Genomic DNA, 18860 nt, shown 5'->3' with positions numbered 1-18860 from the left:
CCATTAAAAGAAACCCTAGGGCAGTATGGAAAGAAAAAAATTATATATTGAAAAATACATTAATACTCCATATTATAATGCATTTTAAAAAACCATTTGCAACAATACAAATCCACCGTAGAAAAAACCAGGTCAATAAGAATAATTACTAACAATTATTGTTAGTAACAATACAAATCGGTAGGTGTTTGCATGAACAAGTAGATCTTCAAAACATGTCATAATGATGATCAAGATGGTCCCTGCCTAACCTCCAGAGAAGTTATCCCAAAGCCTGGGTGCCATGGCGGAAAAGACCTGAGTCCTGGTTGATGCAAGACATACCTGTGCAAGGGGCAGTATAAGCAGGATGTATTGATCTGCAGATATTGGTAAACAAGCATGTCTACAATGGGAGAATACATTGACTTGCAAATTACTTCACAGCCCTAAGCTACTAAAGTGGTGTACAATAAAATAATATAAAATACAAAAACTACAGTTTCAAATCAACTAAAAACAATAAAACAAATGTTGGAGAAAAGCAAATACATTTCCTTCTTTTGAGCCTTTAGCTATTGCATGTGTTACTTTAAACCACACAAGCCCACTCTTTGTCTAGCAATCTAGCCAACACTTTGCTTGTAGCCCCTCTGTCTAAGTTGATCCCTAAAAGCTGAGCCATTTTGTTTTGTCTCGCCTAACATGATGAGAGAAGATGCCTGTTATTTCTCTCCTCTACTCATCCTATGAACAGTTCCTGCAAATAAAAATCTGCTCCTGCATGAATAAAGCCTTTGAACTTTCAATTCAAGTCATCCAAGCTGCATGCTCTCCTAACAACAATTTCTAGTCAATATTCCTTAAAATGACCGTGTCGCACCAGGGAAATCGCTCTTGAAGAAAAATACATTTGGTAGCTGTCTAAATATCAAGACACTAGGCCTCATTTCAGCTGGTAACTGATTCCAGGGTGGGCCCAGGACCCAGCCAATGTTTGGCAAAAAGGGCTCCCTTGAACACTGAAATCAGCATGCAACCACTGAGAGATATTTCACACACTGCTTTCTGAGAGGTACACCTTAAAGAAATAAAGTGTCTCCCTCAGTGTGTCCAGTAGCACTGCCAGAAATATGTATTTGCAAACACGCCTGTTGTCCACTATGGTTTGCTGCAGCTCACTGGCAAGAGTAGAATCCGAGACAAACTAGGTTTGCTGCCATGTTTGCAGTGTGTGAAACGTAATCCTTATATAGTTTGTGCTTTTAAGATCCTTATAGTCAGTACAGTGGTACCTCAGGTTAAGTACTTAATTCATTCTGGAGATCCGTTCTTAACCTGAAACTGTTCTTAACCTGAAGCACCACTTTAGCTAATGGAGCTTCCAACTGCCACTGCACGATTTCTGTTCTCATCCTGAAGCAAAGTTCTTAACCCGAGTTACTATTTGTGGGTTAGGAGAGTCTGTAACCTGAAGCAAATGTTACCTGAAGCGTATGTAACCCGAGGTACCACTGTATTCTTATCTTTAATAATTCTGAACTATTTCCTACATGGCACGGCCACATGTTGACACTTAAGCATGCATTTTTCTTCTGCCTGCAAGCATCAGAAATTTCCAGCTGGTCAGTCCCCTCCTCCTATTTCCCCCTCTGGCCCTCTATCACTTGTTAGATTAGCTGGAGGACATGCCCTAGCAATGAAATCAGTTTTTAAACAAATGACAGAACTTTGAACCTCAGGCTGAAGTTAAAGAATAACAGCAAGGGAAGTCGGATCAATGGCTAGCAAATATTAGTTGTGGCTGAGCCACGGACATGTAACTTTGAAAAATGTCAGCCCTTCTCCTTGATGTCGCTACAATCCATCACCTGTGCCATGCCCCCAAGGAAATCACATCTTTGAAGTTACGGAAGCCCCAACCCCTTAAAAGCAAAAGGCATGGTGAAAATATAGATGATTAGGTAGATATACAAAAGGGCAGACGTTTTGGTCTACAGAAATAAAAACAGAAAGCGCTAAGAAACCCTATTGGTGGAGTTCCTCAAACCCAGAGTCAAAAGGTGGCCCTTGAAGGCTTTCCATCTGGCCCTTGGGACTGTTACAGGCCAGACCCACTCTCCCCAGGATGCAGCCTTCAATGGTCCTGTTCCTCAGCCTCCAGAAGTGCTTTTGCCTGGCTGGAATTTCTGCGTGAACTCTGATGCTTGCCTGGAGGGACAGATGTTGGTACAGCTTCTCTTCAGCTTCTGCGTGGCTGGTAGCTAGCCTGACTGTACTGTTATGTCCATTGCCCACAGCCGGCAGGTGTGCCCCACCACTGCCTTAGAAATTGACTGGTTCACACTAGAGCACCATTCCAGGTCTCATCAACTCCAGCCAGGATGATCCATCATCAGGGATGGTGGGAGATGGAGTCCCCAGACATCTGGAGGGGTGCAGGCCCCCCAACCATGTGTTATAGCCAACGCAGTGCCCTCCAGATGTTGTTGGGCTCCCATCAGCCTCAGCTAGCATGGTCAGGGATGATGGGATATGTGGTCCAACAACATCTGGAGGGCACCACATTGGCTACCATATATTGTCCCCTGTATATTGACGGTGACAGTTGTTGGGAATCACAAGTGGGTCTAGTGCTGTTCTCCCTCACTGCAAGAAGCCACGTTACAGGGAACCACACAGAGGGCCTTCTCGGTAGTGGCACCCGCCCTGTGGAACGCCCTCCCACCAGATGTCAAAGAGAACAACTACTACCAGACTTTTAGAAGACATCTGAAGGCAGCCCTGGTTAGGGAAGCTGTTTAGGGAAGCTTTAATGTTTGATGCATTACTGTATTTTAATATTTTGTTGGAAGCCACCCAGAGTGGCTGGGGAAGCCCAGCCAGATAGGCAGGGTATAAATAAATTGTTGTTGTTGTTGTTGTTGTTGTTTGATGCATTACTGTATTTTAATATTTTGTTGGAAGCCACCCAGAGTGGCTGGGGAAGCCTAGCCAGATAGGCAGGGTATAAATAAATTGTTGTTGTTGTTGTTGTTGTTGTTGTTGTTGTTGTTGTTGTTATTGCACTGAGGTCCTCCCCATCAGCACACCTGCTTGGCCACTGTGATAACAAGATGCTGAACCAGCATCTATCTATCTATCTATCTATCTATCTATCTATCTAGGCTCTCCTTGTGTCCTTACATTTGCCTCTTTCCCTTCCTCATCAAAGCCCATCTTTCCCTAGAATCCTTTGGAGCAACGCCTAGTCCTAATGCTCATGTTGTCACTGAGCCAAAGTGCATGTAATTTGAAATAACAACATACTCCTCCCCCTGCCTCCTCCCTTTCCCTGTGTTTCTTTTCAGATTATAAGATGCTAGAGCCAGGGACCGATCAGACCTGTTCTTCGCAAAATGCCACGTCCACAGATATCTCAATGTAAATAATGATGATTAATGATTTATTATCTAGACAATATTTGCTATGCAGGGTAACAAAAACAAAAAGAGAAACTAGCCCTTGAGCATCCAATTTATTGCCTACAGCAGTCAGGATTAGGCTTCAGGCATCCATGTCAGAAAAACCGAGACAAGCAATGAGGTAGATTCAAACCACTCAAATCAAGTAAATCTGTGTTAAATTCCTCTCATAAGAGAAGGGATGTGTGAATTGATTCTTTAAAAAACCCCAGAAGCCTAACATCTCCTTTGATTTTCCAAAAGATTGAAAGCAGGTACAGTGGTGCCTCGCAAGACGAAAAGAATCCGTTCCGCGATTCTCTTCGTCTAGCAGTTTTTTCGTCTTGCGAAGCAAGCCCATTAGTGGCTTAGCGGATTAGCGCTATTAGTGGTTTAGCGGCTTTTAGCGGCTTAGCGGATAAGAGGCTTAGCGGCTTAGAAAAAGGGGGGGAGGGGAAAAAACCCGCAGGAACTCGCAAGACATTTTCGTCTTGCGAAGCAAGCCCATAGGAAATTCGTTTTGCGAAGCACCTCCAAAACGGAAAACTCTTTCGTCTAGCGAGTTTTCCGTCTTGCGAGGCATTCGTCTTGCGGGGCACCACTGTATTAACATTTCCCAGCTTATCTGTGTCTCCCAATCGCTATCTCCTTCCATATTCACTTTCACAGAGATGGACCAAACCTTTTCGCTCCCCAATGCAGATAATCTTGATGTCGCCCCTCAGGAGTAAAACTGCAGCTAAATAATTTACCACTTCCTGCCTTTTGATTCCTAAAAATCTGCCTTCTAGGAGAGGCTGCCTCACCCTACAGCACACTCACTCTTCCGTTTTCTTTTTATTCTAACATCACATGTAAATGTGTATTTGTCTCCTCTCTATAAAAGCTCCTCACCATCATCTTTCGTCTGCAGCAGCAGTTTACAGTCCAAGGGCAGCATTCCCTCATGGGGAATCTCCTGGGGGGTCACAGTGTATTTTTAAAAAAATAGTACAGTGGTACCTCGGGTTAAGAACTTAATTCCTTCTGGAGGTTCGTTCTTAACCTGAAACGGTTCTTAACCTGAAGTACCACTTTAGCTAATGGGGCCTCCCGCTGCTACCGCACCACCACTGCGCGATTTCTGTTCTCATCCTGAGGTAAAGTTCTTAACCCAAGGTACTATTTCTGGGTTAGTGGAGTCTGTAACCTGAAACGTATGTAACCCGAGGCATCACTGTACTGTTCTGAGAATTGACTTTACTCTCTCCATCTTATGTTTACTGCTAACTCCTCTCCCTCCTTCTCATTCACATTGGGAGGAAATCCTGCTCACTGGCACCAGAGGGGAGCCTGCTCTTGGGCTCAGATTCTGCTTGCTGGTTTCCCACAGGCATCTGTCTGGCCCCCGTGAGAGCAGGATGCTGGCCTAGATGGGCCACTGCTCAGATTCAGCAAGCTCTTCTTCTGTCCTTAGTGTGTGGCAATTCCCTCCCAATGCAAATGGCGGCTTCGGAGGAGAGGTTTCCTTCAGGAGAGCTGCAGTGAAGGCACCTCTTACTGCTGATAATTATCACAACTGCCAGCTGATGGGAATCTTTATTTGCATTAAAGGGGGGGGGACCCTGCATTTTAAATGTTACAGGGAACCAGGCAGAGGGCCTTCTCGGTAGTGGCGCCCTCCCTGTGGAACGCCCTCCTACCAGATGTCAAAGAGAAGAACAACTACCAGACTTTTAGAAGACATCTGGTCAGCCCTCTTCAGGGAAGCTTTTAATGTTTAACAGACCACTGTATTTTAATACTTTGTTGGAAGCTGCCCAGGGTGGCTGGGGAGACCCAGCCAGATGGGCGGGGTATAAATAATAATAATAATAATAATAATAATAATAATAATAATAATAATAAAAATAAAAATGCAAGCAGGTACTTAACAGTAGTTCTGGATTTGCAACCAGTGGACCTTACTTTGAAAAAAGGCATGCATGGGAATGAAGTCTTGTAGCGGTAATGATAGGCATTAGCAAAACAGAAGCGCCTCTGCATTCAGCTCTAAGTGCATCTGACAAGTAACATTTACATCACAGCTAACACACCTTCTCTAGAATTAATGCCCATGGATTTGAGTTGGCGGGGGGGATGCAAAATGACCAGGAAATTTTACATCTCCGTTGCAAGAGAGATCGGAGAAGTTACCTCGTCATACTGAGGCAGAACATGAGAGCAGCGACTCCCCATCGGGGATTAACAGCAAGTGCATCTGAAATAAATGAAAGGAAACATCTCTGTCCCCAGCGAAGCAACTCATCCAAAGCAATTTACTAACGCGGGAGGCGGAAGAGGGGCATTCTGTCACTGGATTTGAAAAATAGCTGAGCAGCTTTGACAGCAGTGGCTGTTATTTTTGAAGATTGCGGTGGATGGTGATTCTGATCAGCCTTCATAATTTGTCGTATTTAATAAGAATCTAAGTATTTATCAGCATGGCAGAATAATGAGGCTTTTATCACTTGCCTTGTCTTAGCTTAAGTGCAGTCTATCTAGGCACGCATGGGAGAGACAAAGAAAGAGAGAGAATTCTTCAACTAGAGACAGGTGATCTTTTTTTTTTCCAGAGGGTTGACGTTAGGGTGACAGGAATGAGTGTACAAACCACAGGAAGTGTGATTTTTGGGAATCGCAAGTGGGAAGAGAGCAGTTTCGTTCAGGTCCTGCGTGTAGGCTTCCCAGAAGCAAACTGTTTGGCCACAAAAAATTGGCTGGTGGCAGTGGCGTAGCGTGGGTTGTCAGCACCCGGGGCAAGGCAAGTAATTTGCGCCCCCTAACCCGCACGCCTGGCACCCCCCCTCCACAGTGGGCGGCGACCCGGCGGCTCGGATGGGATTCGTACAGCCAGCACAGCAGTGAGAGAGAGTGAGTGAGCCAGGTAGGGGCAGAGAGCTGCGAGTGCGAACGCCCCCCCCCCCCGACGTTGTGCCCGGTGCGGCCGGCCCCCCCTGCACCCCCCATGCTACGCCACTGGTTGGTGGAGGGGAATGGATTGGACGTGCCTGCCCCTACAACGCAGTTGCTGAAAGGGTATTCCGTTAAAGGAATCCAGGGGTTCACCATGCTTTTGTCTGCACCCCTGTAAAGGGGGATAGGGCCACGCAAGAGCCCCTGGGAAAATTTGGGGAGAGGTGAGGGTCTGGTACCCAGCTCTATCTACTCCCCATGATATGTTTTCCTTCACTGACCGCAGCTGTGCGGATGTCAGTTCTGTCCCTGGGCGGGGACAGATAGTCGTAACCAATGCCTAAGAAATCACTCACATTGTTTGTATTTTAATAAAGTTGTGGCCAAAATTATGCCAAAAACCTTAAACAAAAATTATGGCGTGAAGTGTGGATTTATTTAGGGGTGGCTTGGGGACCTTGGCATGCAGTCACAAGTGGGAAGAGCTGTTTCGTTCAGGTCCTGCGTGTAGGCTTCCCAGAGGCAAACTGTTTGGCCACTGCGTGAGCAGGATGCTGAACTAAGTGGCTTTTGGTCTGATCCAGGAGAGCTTTTCTTAAATTCTTTTTCTACTTTCAGCTCTCCTAAAAGCTCCAGTGAATGGATCCAGCCAGGGGCAGATGTGAGGGAAAGAAGCTTGTATCCACACAGACCAGTATTGTAATGGGCCACATTGTAAGCTTTTGCATATAATCTCAGCTTACTGAGAATCATCCTTTGGGATGGAGAATCAAGAGGGCTGAAGTCACTCCCTCCAGATGTGTTGCGGGCCTGATTACTCCAAGGAGGACCCAGAAGAAATGGGGGCTATATTCAACTTAGCACTAAGTATCTCTCTATGCTGTGTAATGTCATTTTGGACTCACAGCTGTCCATGGAGGCGCAGGTTAATTCTGTGTCCAGGGCGGCTGTCTACCAGCTCCACCTGGTACGCAGGCTGAGACCCTACCTGCCTGTGCATTGTCTCGCCAGAGTGGTGCATGCTCTAGTTATCTCCCGCTTGGACTACTGCAATGCGCTCTATGTGGGGCTACCTTTGAAGGTGACCCAGAAACTGCAATTAATCCAGAATGCAGCAGCTAGACTGGTGATTGGAAGTGGCCGCCGAGACCACAGAACACTGGTCCTGAGAGATCTGCATTGGCTCCCAGTATGTTTCCGAGCACAATTCAGTGTTGGTGCTGACCTTTAAAGCCCTAAACAGCCTCGGTCCTGTATATCTGAAGGAGCGTCTCCACCCTTATCGTTCAGCCCGGACACTGAGATCCAGCGCCGAGGGCCTTCTGGCTGTTCCCTTATTGTGAGGTTACAGGGAACCAGACAGAGGGCCTTCTCGGTAGTGGCACCCACCCTGTGGAATGCCCTCCCTTCAGATGTGAAGGAAATAAGCAGCTATCTTAACTTTAAAAGACATCTGAAGGCAGCCCTGTTTAGGGAAGTTTTTAATATTTAATGCTGTATTGTTTTTAACACTTGATTGGGAGCCGCCCAGAGTGGCTGGGGAAACTCAGTCAGATGGGCGGGGTATAAATAATACATTATTATTATTATTATTATTATTATTATTATTATTATTAATGTCTTCTGCTTGTACAATGCGACTCCTCCTGCTTTCCTGTCCCCGTGCACCCCCAAACTCTGTCCCTCAGCCCTTCAGAGCAGATTAGTGATAGTGCATGGCGCTGCTGAGTGTGGTTGATGAGGGAAAGTCCCATTGTGGAAGTGGAAGCCATTCTGCTCATGGATTTCCCTGGATTCCTAAATACCTGATGCCTGCACCCAGGAATCGAAATATTACTTTAGCCTAGTGCAGTGCCCCAATGTCCCAGCATTCAAAGCTCTAGAATCGAAGCCGTTTTCTCACCCTAGGTGGCCAATGACCCAGTTTCCTCCTAGGAATTTACAGCTATCCCTTCCAATGCCTGGGAAAGCTCAAAAGCCAGTTCAAGGAGATAGCCTCAAGTGACTAAGAAATATTATATAAATTATATTTATGTAAGTCTTATATAAATAAAAGCTCTTATATAAAAGTATTAATAATAGAGGGGCTCGTTTTGCCAGCCAGTCCTGGTTTATTTGTTGGGCTGTTGTCGTTGGTTTAAAAAAACCACCAAAAAAAATAATAAACAATTGAGTTTCGTGGACTCTTAACACACTTCTCTTTGTGGCCTACTTGCAGCCTGCTGAGACCTCATTTTTATGCAATAGGTCCAGGCGAGGCTCTGATATATAACCCACTGTGAAGGAAGAGCCTCAGGACATGAAGGACTAAACACACACTTACTGGAAATGCCTTCCCTTTTGACCAGTTGGACACATGTGGTAAGCAGGTCGATTTGGGGTAACCCAGTACCAGGCAGTAATTTGTGTGTGCGTGTATGTATCTGTTTGTGTTACATGTTGCCTGTTTCGGTCTCTGTTTGAACAGGATTGTTTGGACAGCGCTGTCACAAAGGGCTGGAGTCTGATGAACGAGGGGTCACACTGTCCAGCCAACCCGTTATTTCGGGCCCTGGCATGATCTGGCCCACCGCTATCAGCCCCAAGCAAATAAAAGGGATTTCTTCATCTCTCTTTCATCACAGGGCATCAGCAACATTCGGAATAGTTGTGCAATTAGATGCTCCAGAAATCTAACAGGGATAATGGGGAACATTCAACTTGTGGTTTTATCTTCTTCACAGAACATTTGTTGAGGTTGTGTGGGGGCACCAGCAGATGGGTGGGATTGCTAACCATCCACAATCCTGCCTACTCGGTCCTGAGATCCTGGTTCTGCACTGCACCATTCCATCAAATGCAGCCTTCTCAAATGTGAGAAGGAGTTAGTGACGTGACTCTTTCTCTCCTAATTGCTACCCTCCTTTTGGGCTGTGAGATGACTGAATGGGAAATAGACCTATCCACTTGCAACCCAGAGCAGAAAAATGTGCTGGCCACGTTTCTCAATGTCACAGCCCCATATGGATGAAGCCCCTGCCCCACAAATCATTTATTTTAGAAGCTTCCACAATGAGGGGAGGGATAGCAATGTTGGAATTAGCTCTGAATATCAACATGGGACCTTTTCCGTTCGGATGACATTTTAATGCAAACCTGCATTAAAAACTCCATGGTTCTCCAAGTGAATAATGTGCACAAAAATGTGTGCACTGCTGAAAATAATGTACCAAGAAATTGGAGGGAATCGCTTGGAAAAATTGTGTATAAAATTGCATAAAAATGTAAATATTAGAAATGCACGCTAAAGTGTTGATTGGTTTTGATGGGATTTCCACACCCCCCCCCCCAATCTTCAGTTGATGTGGAAATGTGGAGAACTGGACTGATGCTTGGGAACATTGACAACTGAAAGAAGCCAAAGGTGACACATTCATTCATCCCACGCCTTGAAAACCCTGCATTCACACAAATTCCCCATTATATGAGCCTTTGGTTTCAGGCCACATTGGCAGTTCTGAGTATGTTTTCCCTTGGTTTTGAGTCAAGACTTGCTACTTCATCCTGAGATGTGCACTACAATCCAATGCATGTCTGCTAAGAAGGAATTCCCATTGTGCTCAGTAAAAGGTAAAGGTAAAGGTACCCCTGCCCATCAGGGCCACTCTTGCCAGACTCTAGGGTTGTGCGCTCATCTCACTCTATAGGCCGGGAGCCAGCGCTGTCCGCAGACACTTCCGGGTCACGTGGCCAGCGTGACAAGCTGCATCTTGCGAGCCAGCGCAGCACACGAACGCCGTTTACCTTCCTGCTGGTAAGCGGTCTCTATTTATCTACTTGCACCCGGGGGTGCTTTCGAACTGCTAGGTTGGCAGGCGCTGGGACTGAACGACGGGAGCGCACCCCGCCGGGGGGATTCGAAGCGCCGACCATGCGATCGGCAAGTCCTAGGCGCTGAGGTTTTACCCACAGCGCCAACCGCGTCCCCCATTGTGCTCAATAGGACCCACTTTTTTATACAGGTGTTTAGGCTGCAACCCTAAACCCACTTAAAGGTAAAGGTAAATGTACCCCTGACCGTTAGGTCCAGTCGTGGCCGACTCTGGGGTTGCGGCGCTCATCTCACTTTATTGGCCGAGGGAGCCGGTGTACAGCTTCCAGGTCATGTGGCCAGCATGACTAAGCTGCTTCTGGCGAACAAGAGCAGCACACAGAAACGCCGTTTACCTTCCTGCTGGAGTGGTACCTATTTATCTACTTGCACTTTGACATGCTTTCAAACTGCTAGGTTGGCAGGAGCAGGGACTGAGCAACAGGAGCTCACCCTGTCGCGGGGATTAAAACTGCCGACCTTCTGATCGGCAAGTCCTAGGCTCTGTGGTTTAACCCACAGCGCAACCCACTTACAAGGGTGCAAATGGCAATATTATTATTGATGTGTTTGCCGCCCTGATAATAATGATAATCATGCGCCAACATGTTGGCGTTTGGTGTAGGTTTTCTTTGTCTATGTCTTGCTTGTGTTTCTCACTCTTTTTGTGTGTCGATTAACGAATAAAAAATTATATATATATAAAAAAAAAAAATAATAATAATGATAATCATGAATGAATGAACGAACACAGTGGAATTTACTTCTAAGTAACATGCCACTGGGCTGAACGATTCATTCCCTAGTCATAACTAAGATAATGCCCTTGATTCAAGTGGCAACATATAGAATAAAAAATGAATGATCTCATGCAAGAGAGATTTCAAACAAGCCTGAATGGTAATGGCTTGTAGCTGGATAATTAACAAAAGCAGCACATGAAGGCTCTTGAAAGTAGTTGCAATTTTATTTTATTTTTTACAAAAAAGAAAATGAGACGAGAATCTAAATTACTTCTGCCAGCCTGTCAGGCTTTCTGAGGGGAAAAATACCCTACTTAATAATAAAAGCTTAAGTGAGAAATGATAGATGCTTTTGATTACGAGGGGAAAGCAGCAGCAGCAGAGTTAATGCCGCGCTCTTCTCTGAACCTTAAGCGACCATTTCCTGTGAGTCATCAAGCTGGCAGATAAATTAGTAAAACTCCTTGAGAGAGACAGCCTCATCAATCGGAGTTTGCTACTCTTGCCTAGTTTTATATTGCGGTACAGATTAAGCAGCTGAAATGGCTCCGTCTGTATACAATGAGGAATGAAAGGCCTGATCATTTTGTTCTTGAAAAGTGTAAAAGGGGGGGGGGCGGACACCAAAGAAAAATGGTTCAAGCCAGCAGGGAACAAAGAGACGAATGTCAGAGGAGACAGAATGCCAAAGGAAGCGAGAACGAAGCAAGCATAAGACAACTGTGCTCTGTTATACCTGGGAGTGCCTCTGAAGGCAGTTTGGAAACAAGTGGCAAGATTGGGATATGGCTGCTAGGAGGCTGTTACACTGGGCCTCACGCTGATCACATTGTGCCAGTCCTTTGCCAGCTTGCCCTGGCTCCCAGCCTGCTTCCAGGCCCAGTTCAGAGCACTGGATTTGACCTTAATGACTCTTGTGGCTGTGCGTCAGAGTACCTGAAGGATTGTGCTGTGTTCACATGCACCTGCTCACACTTTGGAATCAACCCTGGAGACACTCCTCTGGGCTTCCCTGCCAACTGAGGAAGGGCAGCAAGTTATGGGTGGCAGGTCCTTCTTCGTGGTGGCACCCTGGATTTGGAACGCTTAGGGAAGCTTGCCTGGCATTTCTTTCCAGCACCAGGTGAAGGCTTCCCCCCTCCAAAACCTTTAAACTCATTCCTAGTCTCAGCGTGTGTGCACATTTTCTGCTTTTTGTTTATTTTTCTATATTTAGTTATTCTAAACTTAAATAACAATAGCTTTGATTCCACAAGGTGTTTTTGTGGCCACTTGAACTATTTTTTGGTGTGGCTGAGAGAGCATAACAATGCATCGTTATTTCCAGAGCACTTAACGTGTACTAGGCATGAAAATGTGAAAACAATTCATACCAAATCCTTGACCACACTTACTGATAAAGTTTGAGACAATAGGCGTCAGAAAGGGAACAGAAAGAGACTATGTCAGTGTTGAGCAGAAGGGAATAAAACCAGAACGAAGAAAAGCTGCAAACCAAATACAATCCTATGTGCGTTCCCTCAGAAAGAAGCCCCGTTGAAAGAGAACCCTGAGGGTCAACAGGAATCTATCCCACTGTCCCGAAACCCTGGTCTACCTGCCAGCAAGTCAGGACGTCAAGTCTGGGGTCATTCCATGTTTCCGAAATCCAAACCGAACACTTGCAGAGATCCTGGAGTCTTGCAGAGACCTCAGCTCAGCTTCCCTTTTGCACTTGATTGCAGCATCTGGGCTTGATGAGGCCTGTGACCCTCACCTGTCCTGAGCCTACTGCAGCTGAGCAATCATACACCTTCTCCCAGAGCTAGCAAGCCCCACCTGGCCAGCTAGGAACTGGGCTGTGGACCCTTGCCTAACGTGACAAACAAAGAAAAGAAAATCAAGACATACAAATTGAAAACAAAACAGTTTAACAACAACAACAATATAATTTATTATTTGTACCCCGCCCATCTGGCTGGGCTTCCCCAGCCACTCTGGGCGGCTTCCAACAAAGATTAAAAATACATTAAAATATCACACATTAAAAACTTCCCTGAACAGGGCTGCCTTCAGATGTCTTCTAAATGTCCGGTAGTTGTGTATCTCTTTGACATCTGATGGGAGGTGTTCCACAGGGCGGGCAAATATTGTAAGTAATATTTATTATAAATAATATAACTTATTATTATTTTAAAAAATTAAAAACACACTACAGTGTCCCCATCTTCAAGAGGCAGGATGACTGCCGCTGGCTCAGAGGGATTCCTTGACATCAAAATGGATGCAATTTCCCTGAGGGAAGGAAGTTTAGGAACCACAGGACAAAGGCAATTTAATTCATCTAGGCACAAGACAGGCACGTTACTGCCTCTCCTCACCAGCTGACAAATGGGTTTATCTGCTGGTACTATCTAAGGTACTTCAGACGGGTAGATTATTTTTCTTCTCAAAAAGAACAGCGGGGCTTCTTTCTGAGGGAACACGCATAGGATTGTAATTGGTTTGCAGCTTTTCTTCGTTCCGGTTTTATTCCCTTCTCCTCAACTCTGACATAGTCTCTTTCTGTTCCCTCTCTGACGCCTACTGTCTCAAACTTTATTAGTGTGGTCAGGGATTTGGTATGAATTGTCTTCACATTTTCATGCCTAGTGCACGTTAAGTGCTCTGAAAATAATGATGCATTGTTATGCTCTCTCAGCCACACGAAAAGATAGTTCAGGATTTTTATGCCTTTAGCAGTTTAAAGGCTTCTTCCATATGATATAATAGGAAGCCAAGATTATAGGTGATGCAGCCTGTACTGTACTAGGTGTGATGTTCACAGGTCCCTGAAGCCACAATTATAGATGGTACAGCCTGTACACAATAAAAAATTAACTGGTCCCTAAGCCTTGTTATTCATGACTATCATAAGTTCATTTCCTTTCAATGAGTCTTGTCAAAATAACTTTAGTTAACTGGGACATCAAGAAGAAAAAAGTCCATGCAACCTCGTACAGGAAACTTGTTGCAGACCCTCCAAGTGTCCCTATTTTCCAGGGACAGCCCCAGATATACAGAAGCCATCCCAGTTTCTGATTTGATCCCAGAATGTCCCGATTTTCCTTAGAATGTCCCTATCTTCATTGGAGAAATGTTGGAGGGTATGGACTTATGTGACCTCCAAGCCAAGGAGATAAGTAACTATACAGCCTTTAGAAGACATCTGAAGACAGCCCTGTATAGGGAAGTTTTTTAATGTTTCATTATGTTTTTATATATGTTGGAAGCTGCCTAGAGTGCCTGCGACAACCCAGTCAGACAGATGGGGTATTAATAATAATAATAATAATAATAATAATAATGGAATAGAACATCCCTATTGTTATGTACTGAGTTGAATAGGATCCAAAATGCAGCAGTCTGATTGGTCCTAGAACAAAAGGATCCAGAATGCAGCAGTCTGATTGGTCCACAGGAGCCACCCAATCCAACTCCAGGTGGAAGTGAATCCGCAACCTGATTGGCCTACAGGAGAATCCTGGAATTAGCCAATCATGTGGGGCCCATTGTGTAAATAATGTATATAAAGCAGACATTTCGGGGGAATTGGCATTCCTCACTACTATGAGCTGAATAAAGAGCATGAAATCCACACTCGACTCCCGAGTATACTTCACCTATTTTCATCAGACAAATGTTGATGGGCATACTGTGTTTCTCCAGATGTTGTTGGACTTGAACTCCTATCATCCATAATCACTGGCCATGCTGACTTGGACTGATAGGAGTTGGAGTCAAACAACATTTGCAGAAACACAGTGAGGATTAACAATTAAGATCCACCCTCTATTGTGTGGGCAGGTAATCCCTCCCCTTACCTGGCCTGGTTTCCCTGGCAACACTTCCCCCAGGTGGGATTGGACAACTCGCTGGGGTAGGCGGGGACCTCCAGGTATCCCACCTGGGGGAAGGCAAAGCCTATGCTGATGGGGCCACTCCAGATCCAGGGCTGCACGCGTCCACGCAAAAGGCGCCCCCCGTTTTAAGTGGGGAGCGGTCATTGCAGAAACACAGCATACCTCTGGCTTAGTGTCTGGGAAAAATTAGCTCCACTGCAGAGCCAATTCCAGTCCTTTCATCTATGACAGAGAGGATCTCTGAGCAAAGTGCAGAGTCCCTCTCCAGTAATCAGAGCTGTAAGACCAGGCAACCAGGCTGGAGAAAACTCAAAGGAAGCTTTTCTCCACATGTCCTCTAAAGCAGGAATGGAGAAATCTGTTCATTTTTGTTTCTCTCCATTGCTCATTTTCCCAGTCAGTTCACCACAGATCCATGATTTTGTGATTTTTAATTTTTTTTTAAAGTCCTCATGAAAAGTCATCAGCATTTAAGTGTGCAATATACCTGAAAGAGTGTCTCCATCCCCTTCGTCCAGCCCAGATACTGAGGTCCAGCTCTGAGGACCTTCTGGCAGTTCCCTCACAGCCAGAAGTGAAGTTACAGGGAACCAGGCCTTCTCAGTAGTGGTGCCTGCCCTGTGTAACATCCTCTGACTTGTAGAAAACAACATCTGAAGGCAGCCCTGTATAGGGAAGTTTTTAATGCTTGATGTTTTATGGTGTTTTTATATTTTGCTGGAAGCCGCCCTGAGAGGCTGGGGCAATACAGATGGATGGCAAATAAATAATAAAGCAGTAGTTAGTCTCCTAATACACACATTTTTGCAAGCAATTTCTCCTGAATATAATGAATTGGTGTATCTTACTTTCACTAATTCAGTTACTTTCACTCCAATTGTGGTCCATAAATACTGGTTGCGTGTCGAAGACACCCCCGAATAAAAACACGGTTCAAAGATCATTTTTGTTTTGGTTTTTGGCATAATTTTGGCCACAACTTTATTGAATTACAGTATGTGAGTGGTTGCTTAAAAAGGTAAAGGTACCCCTGCCCGTACGGGCCAGTCTTGACAGACTCTAGGGTTGTGCGCTCATCTCACTTAAGAGGCTGAGGGCCAGCGCTGTCCGAAGACACTTCCGGGTCACGTGGCCAGGCTGACAAGCTGCATCTGGCGAGCCAGCGCAGCACACGGAAACGCCGTTTACCTTCCTGCCAGTAAGCGGTCCCTATTTATCTACTTGCACCTGAGGGTGCTTTCGAACTGCTAGGTTGGCAGGCGCTGGGACCGAGCAACGGGAGCGCACCCCGCCACGGGGATTCGAACCGCCGACCTTTCGATCGGCAAGCCCTAGGCGCTGAGGCTTTTACCCACAGCACCACCCGCGTCCCGCCGAGTGGTTGCTTAGGCATTGGTTAACAACTATCTGTTCCCACTTGGAGGTAGGAACAGTACTGACAACAGCACCCCTGCAGAAGTCAGTAAGGGTAAACAATTTTGGGGAGAGATTAAAGCTGGGCGCCAGGCTCTCACCTCTCCCCAAATGCTCCCAGGGGCTCTTGCGTGGCCCTAGCCTTTTGCCAGGGAGTCAGACAAAAGCATGGCAAGCCCCCAGATTCCTTTAACGGAATACCCTTGCAGCAGCAGCATTGGAGGGGCAGGAACAGCCAACCACATCCCCTCCACCAACCAAAAATTAACCAATGCCTAACTGCAACCTTACAAGTTGTGCCGATTTGCTATGCAGTAGGCAAAACCCAAATGGCACCAGCCAATCAACCAAATGGTAAAATTCCTACCAGGCCCCCGCCCCAAAGCAGATGACCCCATGACAGGCATAGCAAGGTCAGCATAAACAAACCCTAAATAAAGGGAGGGTGGGCGGGTAATCTGATGTGCGCAGCGAAAAGAGGAAGCTCAATGCTGCACATAAGGAACATATATAGGACCCCCATCAATCAAATAAAATTGCAACAATAACTTTTCCCCAGCAACAATGAAAGGTGTCCAATCAAATTCGTGGCCATCCAAACAAACCTGCCCAGCAACAGGGGGTATCTTGGTTGCTCCCACCACAACACGTGTTCTCCATGAAGGAGAAGCCGCTTTGCTGGAAACCATAGAAGTGGAGATGGTTTTTGTGCTCAGATCTTGCTTATGAACTTCCCATAGGCATCTGGTGGGCTACTGTGAAAATGGGGTGCAGGACCAGATGGGCCACTGGCCTGGTCCAGCAGAACCTTCTTATATTTTTTTAATCACATGCAACTAAGCACAACCCACGCCATATTAAGGTCAATGTCTCTGGTGGGCCTGTGGCAGAGATGGGCAAGTCACCCTATTCTCAGTCCACATCTGTTTTCAACTTGTTCTTTGTTCCTCAAAATCTTGCTTCCTGCATTTCAAAAACCAGTTGGTGCAATGGAAAATCCCCTGACTCTCTTGGTTTATGTTTGTTGAATGGGGTTTAAGAATAACCACCTCTTATCTGTGGAAGGGTTGATAACTAAGCATAAGTTTGAAAGATTCCTTTCACCCTTGAAACCCCATGATGATACTTCAGCATCACTCTTTGTGACCTTTCTCTTCTGATTCATTCAATACCACCAGAAACCCATCAGGCAGAAGTTTTGGCTTAGCTTAGTATCCAAGATTCTATATGTGGTCAGTTCTGACCCCCTTCCTTTCCTGAGTCATGTGCATTCACATGTGAGTCCAAGCATTGGCCAGACGACTGAGAGGTAGTGGCTGCTGGCAAGCAGGCAAGTGAATTCATGGAATCTGGACTATTGTTTCAAAATTACTTGGCATGACCTTCCAAAGAACTGGGTCAAGCTGGGAACACATGACTTTTGCAACCCTAAATTTCGGGTTGGCAGCTGCATGCGATGTGGGGAATCCATACCCTTTGCAAAATTTTCATTGCACAAGTCTTCAAAAGTCTCATCTGTAGCAACAAGGTGGGCAAGCGACCAAAGGCGAGATGCTGTATCACCGTGAACTCACACAGGGAAATTATTAACAAGGATAATAAAGGGCACAGAACAAAAAGATCACCAGAGACAAATCACCCAAACGAGGGTAAGTGTAAGTTAGGGATGCATCCACTCCAAATGCGGTAAACCCCTGGTTTCAATTCTGCTTCAAAAGTAGCACATTTGTTGCTGGTGAACAAGCTATTGCAAAGAAAAAAGCCATAAATTATTTGTATTATATTGATGCTGCTCAACATCTCTTCTTCCCCTGGTCTGTTGTTGCTTCTCTGCTATTTTTGTTCTTTGCTCTCAGTTCCTCAGCTGTTTCAAATCTATTTGGCTGCTTAACTGTTAGGCTGCATTCACAAGACCGATTATTCCACTTTCCTGATGTTTCCCTATCTGTTAATGTCTGCATTGTATGTGTGCTTTCATGGGACATAAAGGCCACTTCTGAAAATACAGCAGACTAGACAACAAGCTTAGCACTCATCTCTGTGTTATTTCCTTCCAGGGGAAAAAAAATCTGTTTGCAAATAACACAATTGTCAGGAAACAAATAATAAGCTGCCCTATGAATGCTAAAGACATAGAAAAACCCAATCATTAAAAACACTTAAATATGAATAGAATTAAAACTATATACATATATAAAAATCTGCTTAAAACATAGATAATTACAATAAAAACAGCACGGCACCAGCCCTTTCATCAAAAGCAGTCAGTTCCCCAAAGCCTGCTGGTTTAGATGAACATAACCCACAGTAATGAAATTATTATTTATTAAATTTGTATACAGCCCTTCATCTGTAGATCTCAGGATTTGCTACAGTGTGTTATCTTTTCTGAGTAACAAAGAACTCAAATAGCATTGAAATTCATAAACCCTAGTCAGTCTTGACCACTACTCTGACACTATTTTAATGCCAGCCACTGGCTGCAGAGCTGTATTGCATTTGAAGGAAGTCCCATTTGACTCAGTGGGGTGTGTTCTCAAGTAAAGGTGCCTAAGTTTGGGCTGCACATCCCACTCCAACCATGAAACGGGGATACTGTTGTGACTAACATCCATGG

The 18860-nt window shown here is 45.3% G+C and overlaps 1 long non-coding RNA gene across 1 annotated transcript in view; it reads right to left on the bottom strand.

The window, feature by feature from the left end:
- The window catches only part of LOC309352884, a 36840-nt gene that overhangs the window by 4185 nt on the left and 13795 nt on the right, over positions 1-18860 (bottom strand). Inside the window, exon 2 of the long non-coding RNA XR_014161444.1 lies at positions 12547-12801. This is a non-coding gene — a long non-coding RNA (uncharacterized lncRNA). The remainder of the gene's footprint in view (positions 1-12546; positions 12802-18860) is intronic.

Source organism: Podarcis erhardii (assembly GCF_964252035.2).
Source record: "Podarcis erhardii genome assembly, chromosome: 11".
Lineage (NCBI taxonomy): Eukaryota > Metazoa > Chordata > Lepidosauria > Squamata > Lacertidae > Podarcis > Podarcis erhardii.
This window is presented reverse-complemented; position numbering and strand designations above follow the sequence as displayed.